Here is an 8,286-nt window from a genome sequence, read left to right as displayed (position 1 = left end):
TTTGTCTGTACTTCAGAATGAAAGGATACACTACATCCTTTCTACACTGTAGTATACAGATTATTAAGTAGTCCTGCACAAATTCAATAACTTGTCCAGTGTTGCATTGCTTTAATTGTGTGAGGCATGACTTGAATTATTTTTAACACGCAGTGAATAAGAATAAATTTTTTTTCCAAAACTCATTACCAGAATACTATCCAATCTGTCTCTCAGGATGGACAGGTTAGAGCTAGCTCAGCTACATCTGTTCATAACATATAAATGGATTTACTGACATCTTGATATTTGTTAATGGATATTTTAATATTGGAGAGTGCTGATTCATTTCTGTGCCCAGTTCAGTGCTCTTCTTTGGTGGGATTGTCTGATGATTACCTTATTTTTTTGAACACTGTTTGAAAATCTGTACCTCTTTAAGCACATCAGCACGTCTCTGTTGCTAAAGGTCAAAGTGCGGACTGTTTGGTACCTTATACAATCCTGCTAAAATGGTTTTGTGTGAGAAAATAAAGAATTGCCATTTTTTCAAAATACTGACATTTCACTGTTGTGACACCATCAGCTGTGGAATGCAGTGCTTATTAGAGAACGTAGTCATTGGGGATGAATTGCCATCATAACTCCAGATCAAGGTGTTTTTTCACCCAAATTAATATGAAGCATTATTTTTGATCTGGCATAACCATTGAGCATGGTCCATCATTTTCACTCACTAAAGGTGGACCTCAAGTACTTTTTTTACATTACTATTGGGTAATGCTAAGATGTGTGTTATTGTAACAGCCAAAAACAGCCTCCAAAGAGAAAATGTTCCTTACAGGTGATGTAGACTCATCAAGGTCAAGGTTTAAAGATGCTCACTTTGAAGCATATTAGAGGTCATTAAAGACATGTCAAGTGGTTATAAAAGCCTGAAACACTCAACTAGTAGCTGTTCCTTTAAATTGCTTTAGTAATGAAGTTTTAGAGAGAAAAATCTGTGAAGATGGTTAGGTCAGTTTGCACCTCTCAGAGTTATATGCCATTCAGTTATGCAATTTTTCATGCTGAGGTTATATTTGCATATATTTGCATAGTCCCTGAGACACTACTACAGATAAGTTTATTACAAAGAGATACCCAGATTAAAAGCTTGAACTCTGGGAAAATAAAGTTGGAAATCTGTCAAGATATTCTCCAAATCCAAGAGACAGACAGAATTCAGGTGCCCTAAATCAGGCACAGGAAATTTAATCACAACCTCAGTATCTTTTTGTATATTATTCTGTACCTATTTCGCAGTCCACTGACCTGCCTCACATTATATACTGACGGTTTCCGTACTCGTGGGAATGGTGGAGATCTGCAGCAGAAAAGGAGAGCATTTCGCATGGTTTATGGAGGATTCAGACTGCTTTTTCTAACGTTGATTGCCCATTTTTAGTAAAAATCTAATGTACTTGATTTGAATCCAAATGTTTGTGGCATTAAACCTTCTTTGTCTATAGATTGTAGTGTAATAAAAATTAAAATATTTTAAAAAAATCCACTATATTTGTAGACTTGGAAAGGTACTAATGTGGAAAAATCAAATTTGATATTTAAATTACAATATCATCCAAGGGTATTTTAGAAAAGCAAATGCTGGTAACTGGTTTTGTTCTTTACTGTCATGTTCATATGAAGTTCACTTTTCCTCTTCTCTGCTTTGTTTTAGATCCTAAAATCTTCTGTTTGTTGCCAAATGTCCAAAACAAGCCTGGAGATCAGAGATTGTTGCCGAACATTTTCCAGGGTAGGTATTCAAAGGAAAGACAAACATGAGTGATCTTTAACCTTTCTAAACTATACTTATCCTCTGTTTTGTTCTGCCAGTCTGTGAAAAAGATTTTAAATCTCAGAGCTTTTAAACTTTAATTTGCTTACAATTCTGCATATTTATGAATGTCATATGCCCTGTTCAGTTTTTAAAGTGTGTTAGAGCAATTTGTAATTAAAGAAAAAGGTGATATCTAAAACTTCAAATACACATATTCTTGCAGTGAAAAATGAGATTAAAGATACTATTTTGGTCTCTAATCTTACTTTCTTCATTTTCAAGCCAAAATGCTATTAGCTTCTTTATGTGTAGCTGACTCACCAAAGCAGCAGCACTTCTGTGCTCACATTTTGAATAATCAGCAGCCTGTTTTTGTTAATTTGTCAAAATTAAAGATGTAGAAAAAAATCTGAGGGATATTTGCCATAACAGAAACAGTCTAAATAATTAATACTTTCCTATGACTCATAGCTGGTGCAAACGGCCAGAAGAACTGAGCCTTCATTTAATTTTTTTATCCTCAGAGAAATTAATTTCAAAACTCCAAATGTTGCTAACACATAAATTGGTATCAACAGTAACTGAGGAGTTAAATGCCAGCCAGAAGCTGGTATTGCTTCTTGTCTGACTGCTGAAGGTGGGCCTCTTCTCCAGCCATGGTCTGGGGGCTGGATGGGCTGCAGGGCCAGAGCAAGTTGACTGCAGCTGAAACACAGTGACCCAGTAAGCAGCTGTTCTGTTGCTTTTGAGGACCTCTGAAATGGAAAGTATTAAACTTGACTGTGGGTATAACTCATATTGGTAGGTCTTTACACTGTCAGGGATGAACTGATCATACTTTTCTTAAATTTCATGGATTTACCTCATTCTGTCAGAAAAGCACTGCAGATAATTGTTCTATTATGTTCATTATAGATGGATTCACTGCACAGGTCATGGGTCTTACCTTAGAGAACCAGAATGGGTGTTGTATTGCAAACATCTGTAGATACCAAGTATTAACTCTGAATAAACAATCCCTAAAGTCTATATCCACAAAATAAACAGTTGTGACTATAAGGTCAACATATTACAAAATTCTAAGATCCCAATTCTTACTACCATGAATGTCATGTTTTTAATACAGCCCTGAATTCCTTCTGTATTCTTTGCTGTACTTACCTAATCACTTACCTAATCTTCAGCACAAACTCTGGCTATCAGATATTACCTGTACTACCGTGACAGTATAACAAGGCATGATGGATGGTTTCACATACTGTCAAAAAACACAGAGATGTAACACAAAATGTTATTAATCCTACGGAGAGGGTGGACCCTGTATTTCACTGTGTTAGTGAAGACTACCACAGTTATCTACAAGCAAGTTGTGATATAGGGCAAACTTGTGCATGTTACTCTAAGATAAATGAGAGTTCTATCTAGAATTGTAAACTTACTCATATCTGAGAAGTGTTTTCCACGCCTGTTTGCAAACTGAACATCATTCTTGCAAGAGAAGCCTTTAACTTGCATAATGGTCTGCCTTCACCTCGTGTAAATTCCTCGTTCTTCTTACGCTGAGATGTAACAGGATCTGCCAGTGTCACCTCACATTGTGCCTGGCATCTGCTGGGATCAGAATGGCTTGACTCTATGTAGAATTAAAATGAAGCTGGTTCAAAGACAGAAGCTCCTTATTTCACATGACACCAGGCTGAGCAGATGACTTCAAGGACAGTTGCTGGCATGATTTTTTAAGTTGTCCTGGATCTGTGTGTCATTTATGCTACTTACCTAATTTTCTTCTTTTTCCCTCTCCTGCCTGGAATTTAATCTGCCCACTATTGCCACTGTGGTAGAAAATAAAAGAATGGCTCTTTTCCAGACGGTGTGAGATGGAGAGTTAAAAATATGGATCAGTGACAATTGCCAAGAACTCTATCAGGAAACTAAATATGTCAAACTACTCTGGTGGACCGAGGCCTGAGGATCAGCCCTGCTTATCATCTTGGGTCTCTGTCTCATCACTTTTCCCAATCCTCTCTGCTTGTTTGGGCAAGAAGGAGGACCTGGGAAACTACAGGCCATTCAGCCTCACCTCCATTCCTGGGAAGGAGGTGGAACAGCTCATTCTGGCTGTTATCTCGAAGCACATGGAGGAAAAGAAGATTATCAGGAGTAGTCAGCATGGATTCACGAGGGGGAAATCAGGCTTGAGGAATCTGATAGCCTTCAAAATGACTAGCTGGGTCGATGAGGGGAGGGCAGTGGATGTGGCCTACCTTGACCATAGTAAGTCCTTTGACACTGTCTCCCATCACATCCTCACAGGTAAGCTTAGGAAGTGTGGAATAGATGAGTGGACAGTGAGGTGGGTTGAGTACTGGCTGAAGGGCAGAGCTCAGAGGGTTGTGATCAGTGGTGCTGAGTCCATCTGGAGGCCTGTGACTAGTGGTGTTCCCAGCGGTCAGTAGTAGGGCCTGTCTTATTCAATATATTCATCAATGACCTAGATGAAGAGACAGAGTGTATCCTCAGCAAATTTGCTGACAATACAAAGCTGGGAGGAGTGGCAGATACAGCAGAAGGGTGTGCTGCCATTCAGCGAGATCTGGACAGGCTGGAGAGCTGGGCAGAGAGGAACAAAAAGAAATACAACAAAGGCAAGTGCAGGGTCCTGCACCTGAGGCAGAATAGCCCCATGCACCAGTACAGGTTGGAGGTTGACCTGCTGGAGAGTAGTTCTGCAGAGAGGGAGTTTTGGTGGATAACGGGATGACCATGAGACAGCACTGTGGCCTTGTGGCCAAGAAGGCCAATGGTATCCTGGATTGCATTAAGAAGAGTGTGGCCAGCAGGTCGAGGGAGGTCATCCTCCCACTCTACTCTGCCCTGCTGAGGCCACACCTGGAGTGCTGTGTCCAGTTCTGGGCCCTCCAGTTCAAGAATGACTGGGAGATACTGGATAGAGTCCAGCAGAGGGCTATCAAGGTGGTTAGGGGGCTGGAGCATCTCTCCTATGAGAAGAGGCTGAGAGACCTGGGGCTCTTTAGCCTGGAGAAGAGAAGACTGAAAGGGGACCTCATCAATGCTTATAAATATCTAAAGCGTGGGTGTCAAGAGGATGGGGCCAAGCTCTTTTCAGCGGTGCCCAGCAAAAGAACAAGGGGCAAGGAGCATAAACTGGAGCACAGGAAGTTCCACCTCAACATGGCAAAAAACTTCTTTACATGGCTGCCCAGGGAGGTTGTGGAATCTTCTTCCCTGGAGATATTCAAAACCCATCTGGACGCATTCCTGTGTGACCTACTCTAGGCTAACTTGATTTGGTGGGGAGATTGCACCAGATGATCTCCAGAGGTCCCTTCCAACTCCTACCATTCTGTGATTCTGTGATTCTGTGAGTCCATGGATCAGCTGAGTAAACAGTGAAGTGAAACTGCACAGACCTGCCAGTGCAACCATGGAATGAGGGAAAACAAGAGCCTTGTGTGTTGAAATTGTGACACTTCTCATTCCTTTATGTTGCTGTTTCGTTGTTACATCAATCAACTCTAGGTTAGAATCAGTTGAAGAATACTGAAAAATTGTAAAACTCAGGAAGGTCTCAGAGGCATAGTATTGAGGGATATTTCTGGTAATCATGAGGAAGCAGTCTGAGTAAAGTTGACAGGAAATTCATTCTGAAGTAAGCAGAAGAGGAGCAAAAGAAATCACAGAGTAATTGTGTGGGGACCAAAAGGTAAATAAATGTGGCATCAGCTGTAAAGCAACTGGTGCAACGGCAGGGAAAAATGAAGGCATGATGGGTCATGAAAAAGATTAGTATTATAATATCTTTTTAACACAGCCATAGTATTAACAGAAGGAGCTAACAAAATATTTTTCTTCATTTTCCTTGCTTCACATATTTGTTTTCCAGCCATACATTGTTCCTTTCCATCTTTCTTTCTTTCACTCATGTCTTGTTTTCTGTCTCATTTTATTTCCTTTGGGTCAAACTTTGGTAGGCACCAAACGTAAGCAACTTGCACCATTCATGTTGGATTTGTCGAACAGCAAGGAGCTGATCTTAAGTTCATTGACTTTACTGTCAAGTTCAGCATGGGGCTGGATCCCACCCTGCAGTCAGCAGCTTTCAAAGCCTATGATCCAGTGTTTTAATAAAGTGCTGCAGCTGTGTCAATGCTGTGGACAGGAGACTTGCCAATTTTTATGTCTTGTTCAAACATTATCAACAATATCTTTTCATAGCTCTCTATATGTCTTTCACACATATGGTACCACGGGACTTACTGGAGCATTGGTTGATAGATTTAATAATCTAAGAATCTCCTAAAGCATTAACTAAGGAAGGTTTCATAAAAGTCATAACTGTTAATGTACAGTCTATCTAAGAATGTGCTAATGGGTTTGGGAGAATGGTATAAGATATAAAATCCTGTGAAAAGGGTATAAGGAAGATATACTTAATGAGTATAGGATGGCCTTGTGGCCTCCAATAGGGATGGGATATGAACATGTGTATCAGAATGCATACGTGTAACAGGGAAATCAAACTCTGTTAACTCTGCATTTGCCAAAGTGACATGAATTTTGGACCAAGTCTCTTCGTGGGCATTCATCTGTTAACACTTTGTTAAAACAAATGTGTTAGAGCATGTCTTGCAGACTGGGATTTTACCAAGCTGAGCCTGCTTGAGACAAAGTGCTGGAAGTTCTGGAGAGCAGATATGCCACCTTTGAGCTCTTTGGGATCACAGTGCTGCCAATATATGTTTGCTAATAGAGGCTGACAGCAGCAAATTTGAAAATAGATTTGTGCCTCATCTATGTATAAATATATAAGTTTTTTCTGAGAGTTAAAAAAGGCCAGAAATATACTGCTGAAGATACCCAACACGTTGCAAATTGGATTCTAGGTATTGTTTTCATAACAGTTTTCCCTTGAGAGGATGAGGAATAGTGGAAAATAATATTAAATGTCTGTGTTCTTTCGTAACCAATATTCTGTAAATATAATATATAACCCTAACTGAGAAATTAAGGTCATATTGTTGTTGTGGCGGTGGCTACCAAATTCAGTCCTGGTTTCTTTTCTCAGATCTGCTGCAACTGAAGCTAATGGTTATAGTTAGCCCACTCCCCAGGTCTTGGCAACCCATGCAAGTAACATTTTCTTCAAAGTTCAGTGTGAACAGCAAATTGACCATGAGCCGGCAATGTACCCGTGTGGCCAGTGGTGTCCTGGGGCGCATTAAGAAGAGTGTAGCCAGCAGGTCGAGGGAGGTCATCCTCCCACTCTACTCTGCCCTGCTGAGGCCACACCTGGAGTGCTGTGTCCAGTTCTGGGCTCCCCAGTTCAAGAGGGACAGGGAACTACTGGAGAGAGTCCAGCAGAGGGCTACGAAAATGATTAGGGGGCTGGAGCATCTCTCCTAGGAGGATAGGCTGAAAGACCTGGCTCTGCTTAGTCTGGAGAAGAGAAGATTGAGAGGGGACCTTATCAACATCTATAAATATCTAAAGGGTGGGTGTCAAGAGGATGGGGCCAGGCTCTTTTCAGTGGTGCCCAGTGATAGGACAAGGGGCAACAGGCACAAACTGGAGCACAGGAAGTTCTGCCTCAATGTGATGAAAAACTTCTTTACTCTGAGAGTGACAGAGCACTGGAACAGGCTGCCCAGGGGGGTTGTAGAGCCTCCTTCCCTGGAGATATTCAAATCCACCTGGACATGGTCCTGTGCAACCTGCTGTAGATGGACCTGCTTTAGCAGGGGGTTGGATTAGATGAAGTCCAGAGGTCCTTTCCAACCCAACCATTCTGTGATTCTGTGTGATTCTGTGATTCTATGGTAACCCTTGGCATTGCCGCGACCAGCTGGCAGGTGGGTCTCCCTGTGGCAATGGAGGAAAGTCCAATAATGAAAAAAGGAAACGAAGGACTAGAGAAGCCTGTCCTCTAGGAGCCAGAGGATCAGAAGGAAAGCTTGTAGATGGTTGAAAATAATAAGTTTATGGTATGACAGGATGTGCATGCAGACCTGTGTTACAGCAAAATTTCTGGTGGCTATAATGCTATGCATAAAGACCCACTCTTGATGCCTCTATGCATTCATAATGTTCAGAGCTTTTGATGGGACATCTAGCAGAGAAGTGAAAGCTGGCTGGACCAGACTGTCAACGTGGTCGCTCAAGCTCAGCAATGTAGTCTGGTGATCTACCCACAGGCAGGGGAAATTGCAGAGCTCAGTTTGACGAAGAATGAAAATAGCAGGTTTGACACATGACAAGATGGAGAGGCAGCGGGAGGGTTCAGCGGGAGACCTTGCCAGTCCTCTTGACAGACCAATTTTGCCAATGTCTCTTACTCTTCCATTTTCTGTCTACACCCATTTAAATGTGTGAATGTCTTTAGCTCATTCATTTCCCAGAAGGGTCCAGCCATTCTGACAAAGTGATTCCTGTCCCAATTTCTGCCAGGTCTCACTTCATTATCTTTC

This window comes from Leptosomus discolor, chromosome Z (genome assembly GCF_034619465.1).
Source record: "Leptosomus discolor isolate bLepDis1 chromosome Z, bLepDis1.hap2, whole genome shotgun sequence".
Classification (NCBI taxonomy): domain Eukaryota; kingdom Metazoa; phylum Chordata; class Aves; order Leptosomiformes; family Leptosomidae; genus Leptosomus; species Leptosomus discolor.
Note: the sequence above shows the minus strand (reverse complement) of the source record.